The sequence below is a fragment of the Elephas maximus genome, chromosome 14 (assembly GCF_024166365.1).
Source record: "Elephas maximus indicus isolate mEleMax1 chromosome 14, mEleMax1 primary haplotype, whole genome shotgun sequence".
Taxonomy (NCBI): domain Eukaryota; kingdom Metazoa; phylum Chordata; class Mammalia; order Proboscidea; family Elephantidae; genus Elephas; species Elephas maximus.
In genome coordinates this window covers 31,780,368-31,792,382 of record NC_064832.1, presented here as the reverse complement: position 1 = coordinate 31,792,382, position 12,015 = coordinate 31,780,368, and positions in this window count along the sequence as shown.

Here is a 12,015-nt window from a genome sequence, read left to right as displayed (position 1 = left end):
ACAAGAAAGCAGCAAGGGACAGGAAAACTGGACGAATGGACACGGAGAACCCAGTATGGAAAGGGAAAGGGGGAGAGTGCTGACACATTGTGGGGGTTGTAACCAATATCACACAAAAAAATTGTGTATAAATTTTTGAATGAAAAACTAATTTTCACTGTAAACTTTCCCCTAAAACACAATAAAAAAAAAAATCCAACATCCAAAATTAATCCAGTTCATAGATTCCCTGAGCAACATTATCCCACCATAATACCAGTATTAAGCTTTAATGCCAACTTTAGTCTATAAGTTATTAAGGAGATATACTATGAACCATTTTATATATTGATTTAAATCTAAGACCTAACCAACTCCTAATAATCATGACAAATGATACGGACTACTTTATAAAGTACATTTACATCCATTGTTTCATGTGGCTTTTAAAACTCAGTTTAGTAGGCATCATTATTATTCCCATTTTCCAAGTAAGATTTAGAAACATAAAGGTACTTACCCTAGGTCACACAGCTAGGACCTGAAAATTAATGTCTCAAACCCAAGTACCTCATTGCAAAATCTGTGCTGTCTTGTGTTGACAGTATACGTCTGGTGATTAGGATAACTTCCCATTAGGAGAAAATTTTCACCTACAACACTGGAAATGGTCAGTACGAGTTAACTTAAAAAAAAAAAATCTTATCATACTACCAAAAGAATATGTTAGTGTCAGATATGGCATTGAATAACACACAGTGGCAAACACATTACAGCCATTTAAATGTAATTATGAAACATTGTTGCAACTCCATCAAAGAAGTGCTTCATCAAATACTCAATGAATTCCCCAACTGTCATTATTGTCATTGATACACAGTGTAATAACAATTTCTGTCCTTCTGAAATTTTCAGCCGTACTTCTTAAAATAATATACAAGCTGAGCTAGGGAAGCTTAAACTCTTTACAGTTTTGATGGCTTGGCTGGAAATATTTCGGATATCACTTAAAAACATTGGTTATCACAAAGAGGTCTTGCAATTCCATACTGCAAAATAAAAACCAAGATAAACATAATGACTCAGCAAAAATAAATTCAACTACTATGAAAATGAGGAACATGCAATTTACAAAGAAAAACTTCTCAGCACAAAAAAGTAAAAGGAAAAATGAAATTGTCAACAGCACACAAACAAGACATCAAAATGACAGCACTAAACTCATAAAAAAATATATATATATTTTTTTTACTTATCTATAATTATGCTGAATGAAAATGGACCAAATGAACCAATAAAGAGACAGAAGGTTGCAGATTGGATAAAAAAACACGATCCGCATCTATATGCTGCCTACAAAAGATACCCCTTAGACTTAGAGACACAAACAGGCTAAAACTCAAAAAAAAACCTCAAAGGATGGAAAAAATACACCAAGCAAACAACAATCAAAAAAGAGCAGGAGTGGCAATATAAATTTCTGACAAAATAGACTTCAAAGTTAAATCCACCACAAAGGATAAAGAAGGACAACACATAATGATTAAAGGGACAATTGACCAGGAAGATATAATCATATTAAATATTTATGCACCCAATGACAGGGCTGCAAGATACATAAAACTCTAACACAATTGAAAAGTGAGATAGACACCTCCACAGCTATAATAGGAGACTTCAACTCACCACTTTTGGTGAAGGACATGACATCCAGTAAGAAGTTCAATAAAGACATGGAAGATCTAAATGCCACAATCAACCAACTTGACCTCATAGACATATACGAAACACTATACCCAGTGACAACCAAGTATACTTTCTTTTCTAGTGCACATGGAACATTCTCTAGAATAGACCACATATTAGGTCATAAAGCAAGCCTTAGCAGAATGCAAAACATTGAAATATTACAAAGCATCTTCTCAAACCATAAGGCCATAAAAGTAGAAATCAATAACAGAAAAAGCAGGGAAAAGAAATCAAACACTTGGAAACTGAACAATACCCTGCTCAAAAAAGATTGGATTGTAGAAGACATTAAGGAGGGAAAAAAGAAATTCATAGAATCCAATGAGACTGAAAACACTTCCTATCAGAACCTTCGGGACACAGCAAAACCAGTGTTCAAAGGTCAATTTATATCATTAAACGCACACACACACAAAGAAGAGCCAAAATCAAAGAACTGACCCTACAACTTGAACAATAGAAAGAGAGCAACAAAAGAAACCCTCAGGCACCAGAAGAAGACAAATAATAAAAATTAGAACTGAACTAATTGAAATAGAAAACGGAAAAACAATTGAAAGAGTTAACAAGGCCAAAAGCTGGTTCTTTGAAAAAATTAACAAAATTGATAAACCATTGGCCAGACTGACTAAAGAAATTCAGGAAAGGAAACAAATAACCTAAATAAGGAATGAGATGGGCCATATCACAACAGACCCAAATGAAATTAAAAGAATCATATCAGATTTCTATGAAAAATTGTATGCTAAGAAATTTGAAAACCTAGAAGAAATGGATGAATTCCTAGAAACACACTACCTACCTAAACTGACACAAACAGAAGTAGAACAACTAAATAGACCTGTAACAAAAAAAGAGATTGAAAAGGTAATCAAAAAATTCCCCCCCGAAAAAGCCCTGGTCCTGACGCCTTCACTGCAGAGTTCTACCAAACTTTCAGAAAAAGACTTAACACTACTACTACTAAAGGTATTTTAAAGCATAGAAAAAGACGGAATACTCCCTATCTCATTCTATGAAGCCAGCATTTCCCTGATACCAAAACCAGCTAAAGACAGCACAAAAAAGAAAATTACAGACTTATATCCCTCACGAACATAGATGCAAAAATCCTCAACAAAATTCTAACCAATAGAATTCAACAACATATCAAAATAATAATCCACCAGGACCAAGTGGGATTTATACCAGGTATCCAAGGATGGTCCAGTATTACAAAAACAATTAATGTAATCCACCGTATAAATAAAACAAAAGACAAGAACCACATGATTTTATCAATTGATGCAGAAAAGGCATTTGAAAAAGTCCAACACCCATTCATGATAAAAACTCTCAGCAAAATAGGAATAGAAGGAAAATTCCTCAACATAATAAAGGGCATTTATACAAAGCCAACAGCCAACATCACCCTAAATGGAGAAAGCCTGAAAACATTCCCATTGAGATTGGGAACCAGACAAGGGTGCCCTTTATCACCACTCTTATTCAACATTGTGCTGGAAGTCCTAGCCAGAGCAATTAGGCTAGATAAAGAAATAAAGGGCATCCAGATTGGTAAGGAAGAAATAAAAGTATCTATGTTTGCAGATGACATGATCTTATACACAGAAAACCCTAAAGAATCTTCAAAAAAACTATTGAAACTAATAGAAGAGTTCAGCAGAGTATCAGGTTACAAGATAAACATACAAAAATCAGTTGGATTCCTCTACATCAACAAAAACAACATCAAAGAGGAAGTCACCAAATCGATACCACTCACAGCAGCCCTGAAGAAGATAAAATACTTAGGAATAAATCTAACCAGAGAGGTAAAAGACTTACACAAAGAAAACTACAAGGTACTACTGCAAGAAACCAAAGGGACCTACATAAGTGGAAAAACAGACCTTGCTCATGGATAGGAAGACTTAGCATTGTAAAAATGTCTATTCTACCAAAAGCCATCTATATATACAATGTAATTCCAATCCAAATTCCAATGACTTTTTTAATGAGATGGAGAAACAAATCACCAACTTCATATGGAAGGTACAGAAGCCCTGGATAAGAAAAGCATTACTGAAAAAGAAGAACAAAGCAGGAGGCCTCACTCTTCCTGATTTTAGAACCTATTATACTGCCACAGTAGTTAAAACAGCCTGGTACTGGTACAACAACAGACACATTGACCAGTGGAACAGAATTGAGAATCCAGACATAAATCATCCACATATGAGTAGTCAATACTTGACAAAGGCCCAGTGTCAGTTAACTGGGGAAAAGATAATCTTTTTTAACAAATAGCGCTGGCATAACTGGATATCTATCTGCAAAAAAATGAAACAAGACCCATACCTCACACCATGCACAAAAACTAACTCAAAATGGATCAAAGACCTAAAGATGAAATCTAAAACAATAAAGATTATGGAAGAAAAAATAGGGACAACGTTAGGAGCCCTAATATATGACATAAACAGAATATAAAACATTATTTAAAATGCCAAAGAGAAGCCAGATAACTGGGAGGTCCTAAAAATCAAGCACCTATGCTCATCCAAAGACTTCACCAAAAGAGTAAAAAGACCACCTACAGACTTGGAAAAAGTTTTCAGCTATGACATCTCCGACCAGCATCTGATCTCTAAAATCTACATGATTCTGCTAAAACCAAACCACAAAAAGACAAATAACTCAATTAAAAAATGGGCAAAGGATATGAATAGGGACTTCTCTAAAGAAGACATTCAGGGGGCTAACAGATACATGAGGAAATGCTCTCCACCATTAGCCATTAGAGAAATGCAAATCAAAACTACAATGAGACACCATCTCACTCCAACAAGGCTGGCATTAATACAAAACACACACAAAAAAATGTTGGAGGGGTTGTGGAGAGATTGGAACACTTATACACTGCTAGTGGGAATGTAAAATGCTACAACCACTTTGGAAATCGATTTGGCACTTCCTTAAAAAACTAGAAATAGAATTACCATAGGATCTAGCAATCCCACTCCTTGGAATATATCCTAGAGAAATAAGAGCCTTTACACAAGCAGATATATGCACACCCATGTTCATTGCAGCGTTGGTTACAATAGCAAAAAATGGAAGCAACCAAGATGCCCATCAAAGGGTGAATAGATATATAAATTATGGTGTATTCACACAATGGAATACTATGCATCGATAAAGAACAGTGTTGAATCCATGAAACATTTCATAACATGGAGAAATTTGGAGGACATTATGCTGAGTGAAATCAGTCAATTGCAAAAGGACAAATATTGTGTAAGACCACTATTATAAGAACTGGAGAAATAGTTTAAGCAGAGTAGAAAATATTCTTTGATGGTTATGAGGGGGGAGGGCGGGAGGGAGGGAGATGCGTATTCACTAATTAGATAGTAGGTAAGTTTTATTTTAGGTGAAGGGAAAGTCAATACACAATAAAGGAGAGGTCAACATAAAAGGACTAATCCAAAAATAAAGAAGTTTCTCTAAAAAACTGAACACTTCAAAGGACAGCATAGCAGGGGCAGAGGTTTGAGGACTATGGTTTCAGGGGACATCTAAGTCAATTGACATAATAAAATCTATTAAGAAAACATTCTGAATCCCACTTCGGAGAGTGGCATCTGCAGTCTTAAACGCTAACAAGCAGCCATTTAAGATGCATTGATGGCTCTCAACCCACCTGGAACAAGGAAGAATGAAGCACATCAAGACACAAAATAATTATGAGCCTAAGAGGCAAAAATGACCACATAAACCAGAGACTAGAGCAGCCTGAGACCAGAAGAGCTAGATGATACCTAGCCACAACCGATGACTGTCCTGACAGGGAGCTCAACAGAGAAACCCTGAGGGAGCAAGGGAGCAGTGGATTGCAGATCCCAAAATCTCATAAGAAGACCAGACTTAATGGTCAGACTGGGACTGGAGGAACCCCGGAGGCCGTGGACCCCAGACCTTCTGTTACCCCAGGGCAGGAATCATTCTCAAAGTCAACTCCTCAGACAGGGGTTGGACTGGAATAGGGGATAGAAAATGAGACTGGTGAAGAACAAACTTCTTGGATCAAGCAGACAGATGAGACTACGTTGGCATCGCCTGTCTGGAGGGGAGATGAGGGCAGAGGTGTCCAGAAGCTACCCAAATGTACACGAGGAGAGAGAGGGGAGGGAAGTACTGTGCTATCTCATCAGAGGGAGAGAAATTAGGAGTGTATAGCAAGGTGTATGTAAATTTTTGTAAGAGAAACTGACCTGATTTGTAAACTTTCACTTAAAGCACACACACACACAAAAAGCATTGGTTATACAAATGGTCTACAGTCGCCCTGCCCCAACCCAAAAACCAAATTCATTGCCTTCAGGCCTGACTCATAGCAACCCTATAGGACAAAGTAGAACTGCCTCATAGGGTTTCCAAGGATGTAACTTTTACTGAAGCAGGCTGCCACATCTTTCTCACATGGAACAGCTGGTAGGTTCAAACCACCAACCTTTCAGTTAGCAGCTGAGCTACTTAACCGCTGTGCCACCAAGGCTCCTTTCTCCTCAGCCCAGGTAGCAGGAAAATGAACTGAAAGTAGCTTTGATTAATGGCTATCCCTCCTTACCTCCATAAAGTACGCCAAAAACCTATTGCCTTCGAGTCAATTCCAACTCATAGTGACCTTACAGGATGGAAGAGAACTGTCCCACAGGGTTTACAAGGCTGTAATCTTTACAGAAGCAGATTGCCATATCTTTCTCCTGCAGAGTGGCTGGTGAGTTTGAACTGCCGAACTCTCAGAAGCCCAGTGCTTAGCCACTGCACCACCAGGGCTCCTATAGGAGCCTATAGGACAGAGTAGAACTGTCCCAGAGGGTTTCCAAGGAGTGACTGGTGGATTTGAGCTGTCAAGCCTTTGGTTAGTAGCCAAACTTTTAAAGACTTGTCCACCAGGCTCCTGTGGGTGCACCAGTGGGTTGCACCTAGTGGGTTGCAATTAGTAGAATTCAGCAGAATTCTAATGCTTCATCAGTGAGATGATGGGTACAAAGATCACTGCCACCAGTTTCTTAATTAAACAGGGGAATAAAAAAAATAACCAAACAGATTTACTTTCTGAAATAAGCCACCGAAGGAGATGATACATAGGTATCTCAGGCATATTTGGGTTGTTATTTAGATGTCCCCCACAGAAAGCAGTCTGAAAGGAATGGTTCCTTTTTATTTTCCCCTTTTTTCTCTTTTATTCTCCTTCCAATTAAGTTAACAGGAATTTGGTTTTAAGTTTGTGATAAAGTAAAATTGCAATCCCCATTAACTCTGGAGGATGTATAAAGGATAGCTGCCCACTTACCATGCTTCAGCAAAAGCTCTCCACCTCCATTCCACCAGCACTACACAATGTTTTCTTTCCATCTGCTGAACATGAGCTGTGATTACCTACCTGCCCATTCTTGAAGACTTTATTTAAATTATATCTCTTGCATATGGTTATTCCAAGCTCCCAGAAAAAAATACTATCTCCTTCACTTACTATCTGATGTACTTTGTTACTCTATTATTGTGTTGTATTTGAATAAATCTGTATCTCATCTACATCTAGCTATGTGTCTGTATTTTTTATTTCACTATTTCACTTGACTATAAAGCCCTGGGAAGTACTTTTAATTGTGGGAGCATAATGCCTGGCACATAGTACCAAAACTAAGTTACTGTAGAGTTGATTATGACTCATGGAGACCCCATGTATGTTAGAGTAGAGTTGTACTTCATAAGGTTTTCAATGGCTGCTTTTTTTGGAAGTAGATTGCCAGGCCTTTCTTCTGAAAAGCCTCTGGGTAGACTTGAACCACAAACCTCTCAGTTAGCAGCTAAGCGTGTCACCATTTGCATCTGGCACATAGGAAGTACTCCTATTGGATTGAGACCCAAATAGCCTAAAACTGTGAATTGTCTCACTATTTGTTCCAGTTGTCAAATGTATTGGGGTCTGTGAACCTAGTAATTGATTACTGGACTTATTGAATCAAACTGAGTTTAACTGATGATGTCATACTGCCAGATCTCACATTGCAGTGATTTTGAGTAAATTACTTTAAATTTATAGAGAATGTATGTGACATAGGGTACTATGAAGTTACTTGCTTTGGGGACCCAAATCTCCAGGTAGAATTTAAGAGACTCATGTAATAGGTTTTTCCTTGTTCTGCTGACATCTTTCCATGTGAACATAAGCAACTTACTTAGGCTCTGTGTGCAAAACAGAGACAATAAGGTAGTACTCGTAGCCTAGCAACTTCTCTAAGCCATCATGTAATAATGTCTACAGAGTGCTTTCTGCTGGTTAGACCGAGAAGGGCTTTGTAAAAATAAGCCATTAGTGGTATTATTAAGACAATACCTAGTGGAGCAGGGTCATACTGCCCAACATTTGCCATTAGTGTTGCATTTCTCTGAAGAACTAAACTATCCATGACCGGAAATGATTTTAATAATGTGTGTATGGAGCAATCTCAGTTAACCAACACGGAACAACAATAGCCCTCATGCAACCAACATTCCCACACATCGAAAAGGCCCATATCCTTTCTGAGCTACAACAGTAACAATAAATACAGCAAATACTTAATTAGAGCTTGCTATGTGCCAAGAACTGGAGCCCTGGTAGTCCATTGGTTAGGAGCTTGGCTGCTAACCAAAAGATCGGCAGTTTGAATCCACCAGCATCTCCTTGGAAATCCTATGCAGCAGTTCTACTCTGTCCTATAGTGTCCCTGAGCTGGAATTGACTCCATGGCAGTGGTTTTTTTTTTTTCTTTTTTTAATGTGGCAAGAAAGGGCAGTAATGGTTCACAGGTAGGATTCTCACTTTCCATGCTGGAGCCCAGGCTTTGATTCCTAGCCAATGTACCTCATGTACAGTCAACAGCCATCTGTCAGTGGAGGCTTGCATATTGCTATGATTCTAAACAGGTTTCAGCAGAGCTTACAAACTAAGGGGACTAGGAAGAAAGGCCTGGTAATCTACTTCTGAAAATCAGCCAGTGAAAACCATATGGATCACGTATGGTCCAATCCCCAAGTGATCATGGGGATGGCGCAGAACTGGGCAGTGTTTTGCTCTGTTGTACATAGAGTTACTATGAGTCAGAACTGACTCAATGCCAATGGGTTTTGGGTTAATCAGAAAGAAACAGAGAGCCTTACAATCATAAAGGAGATTGTACAAGGTGGTTATGTAATTTGTTTTGTGATATACCCAATATTATCTCAGGTGGAAGCCTCAAAGCTTGATTATAAAACCTGGTTATCTGTTTGGGGACCCAAAAGTGCAAATGCAGACAATTATAACATCGATGCGTGGAAAGAGGTGATCACAGAGAAAAAGAGGGGAGAGAGGTTTACAGTGAAGCTGAAATAAGAGAGGAAGCTGGAACAGGAAAAAGAAGTTGGAAAAGAAGGAGAAAGAGAAAGAAGAAGAGAGAAAATATATACAAAACTACTCACTACCAAAATGAAGCTAACAACAAAAATATCAAAACATATTTAAAAAATTATTGAGGGGAGTTAAAAAAAAAAAAAAAGATTAACTTTCAAAATGGGAATTCACTCCAGGTGAAAAATTGTTATAGAATTGTGGGGGTGGGGGAGGAGGAATTTCAAAACCATTTTTAGGACATTCAAAAAAATAAATTAAAATGCAATCTCCAATAATATAAGATTATGAAACAAAAGCAGAAAGAAATGCAAGAAGCTTAAGTAGAAATTAAAAACAATCCAGTATAAATCTTAATGAGAAAATACATAGTCTTTAAAATAAAAAATTCAATAAATGGGATAAAATCTACACTGAACATAGTCAACAAAGAAATTAGTTTATTGAAAGATAGCACTAAAGAACTCAACAGTACACAGAGACAAAAGATAACAAATATTTAGATATTAAATCATTTAAGTCCAATGGATAATCTCAAATGTAAACTCTAAAGAAAATACAACGAATGGAAGAGAAATGTTTATGAGTAATTGCTGATAATATTCCAGAAATAGAAATGTTAATCATCAGCTTCAGAGCAAACTCTAAAAACCAAGCCATAAAGATATATATATGTATGCATACATATATATGATGCTTTCAATTAAAATGAAATTGTACAATATCAAAAATAAAGAATTAACATGAAGGCCATTAGAGAGAAAAATCCTATTTTTTTACAAGGAATAGAAAATTTAGAACAGATTTTCATTAGTTACAATGCAGGTAGGAAGGAAACAATAATAACCTTTAAAGTACTGAGGGGAAATAACAGTCAACATAGCTAGTCAAGAATAAAAATAAAATGAAGATGTTTAAAGATATACAAACAACAAAAAGTATACCATTCATAGATCCTTATTAAAAATTCTATTGAAATATGTATCAGAGAAAAAATAAATGACCAGAAACAATGATAAAGCAGTGAAAGTGATTTAAAATGTTCATAAATTTACTTAATTTTTACAGTAAACATATAATTTTCTCTCTTTGTGTGTCTTAAAGGATAAAATTAAAACTCCTAACAAAATCAAAAGGGTTATTTTTATTGCAGTTCTCAGGAGGGTTGAAATATTAAAAATATGTATGTACTCCACTAGAAATATATACATATATTTTTTCTTAGTAGATTTTATTATGCCAGTTGACTTAGATGTCCCCTGAAACCATGCTCCCCAAACCCCCGCACCTGCTACGCTGGCATTCAGTTTATTCCAGAAACTTCTTTGCTTTTGGTTTAGTCCAGTTGTGCTGAGCTCACCTGTACTGTGTGTTCTCTTTCTCGTCATCTGTAGGGTTGCTATGAGTACTGGGTTTGTTTTTTTTTTTTTTTTAAGTAGTTCTTATCTACTATCCAATTTTTTTATCCAATTAGTGAATACCTCTCTCACACCGCCCCTCCCTCCCCCCTCTCATAACCATCAAAGAATATTTTCTACTCTGTTTAAACTATTTCTTCAGTTCTTATAATAGTGGTCTTATACAATATTTGTCTTTTTGCAACTGACTAATTTCACTCAGCATAATGCCTTCCAGGTTCCTCCATGTTATGAAATGTTTCACAGATTCCTCACTGTTCTTTATCGATGCATAGTATTCCATTGTGTGAATATACCATAATTTATTTATCCATTTATCAATTGATGGGCACCTTGGTTGCTTCCATGTTTTTGCTATTGTAAACAGTGCTGCAATGAATATGGGTGTGCAGATATCTGTTCGTGTAAAGGCTCTTATTTCTCTAGGGTATATTCCAAGGAGTGGGATTGCTAGATCATATGGTAGTTCTATTTCTAGTTTTTCAAGGAAGCACCAAATTGATTTCCAAAGTGGCTGTACCATTTTGCATTCCTACCAGCAGTTTATAAGTGTTCCAATCTCTCCACAGCCTCTCCAACATTTATTGTTTTGTGTTTTTTGGATTAATGCCAGCCTTGTTCACAGTGAGATGGAATCTCATTGTAGTTTAGATTTTCATTTCTCTAATGGCTAATGATCGTGAACATTTTCTCATGTGTCTGCTAGCTACCTGAATGTCTTCTTTAGGGAAGTGTCTGTTCATATCTTTTACCCATTTTTTTAAATTGGGTTATTTGTCTTTTCGCAGTTGAGTTTTTGCAGTATCATGTAGATTTTAGAGATCAGGTGCTGATCACAAATGTCATGGCTAAAAACTTTTTCCCAGTCTGTAGGTAGTCTTTTTACTCTTTTGGTGAAGTCTTTGGATGAGCATAGGTGTTCGATTTCTAGGAGCTCCCAGTTATCTAGTTTCTTTTCTGCATTGTTGGTAATGTTTTGTATACTGGTTATGCCATATATTGGGCTCCTAATGTTGTCCCTATTTTTTCTTCCATGGTCTTCATCATTTTAGATTTTATATTTAAGTCTTTCATCCATTTTGAGCTCGTTTTTGTGCATGGAGTGAGGTATGGGTCTTGTTCATTTTTTTGCAGATGAACATCCAGTTATGCTAGCACCATTTGTTAAAAAGACTGTCTTTTCCCCATTTAACTGTTTTGGGTCCTTTGTCAAATATCAACTGCTCATATGTGGATGGATTTATGTCTGGATTCTCAATTCTGTTCCATTGGTCCATGTATCTGTTGTTGTACCAGTACCAGGCTGTTTTGATTACTGTGACGGTATAATAGGCTCTAAAATCAGGTAGAGTAAGGCCTCCTGCTTTGTTCTTCTTTTTTCACAATGCATTACTTACCCGGGACCTCTTTCCCTTCCATATGAAGTTGGTGATTTGTTTCTCCATC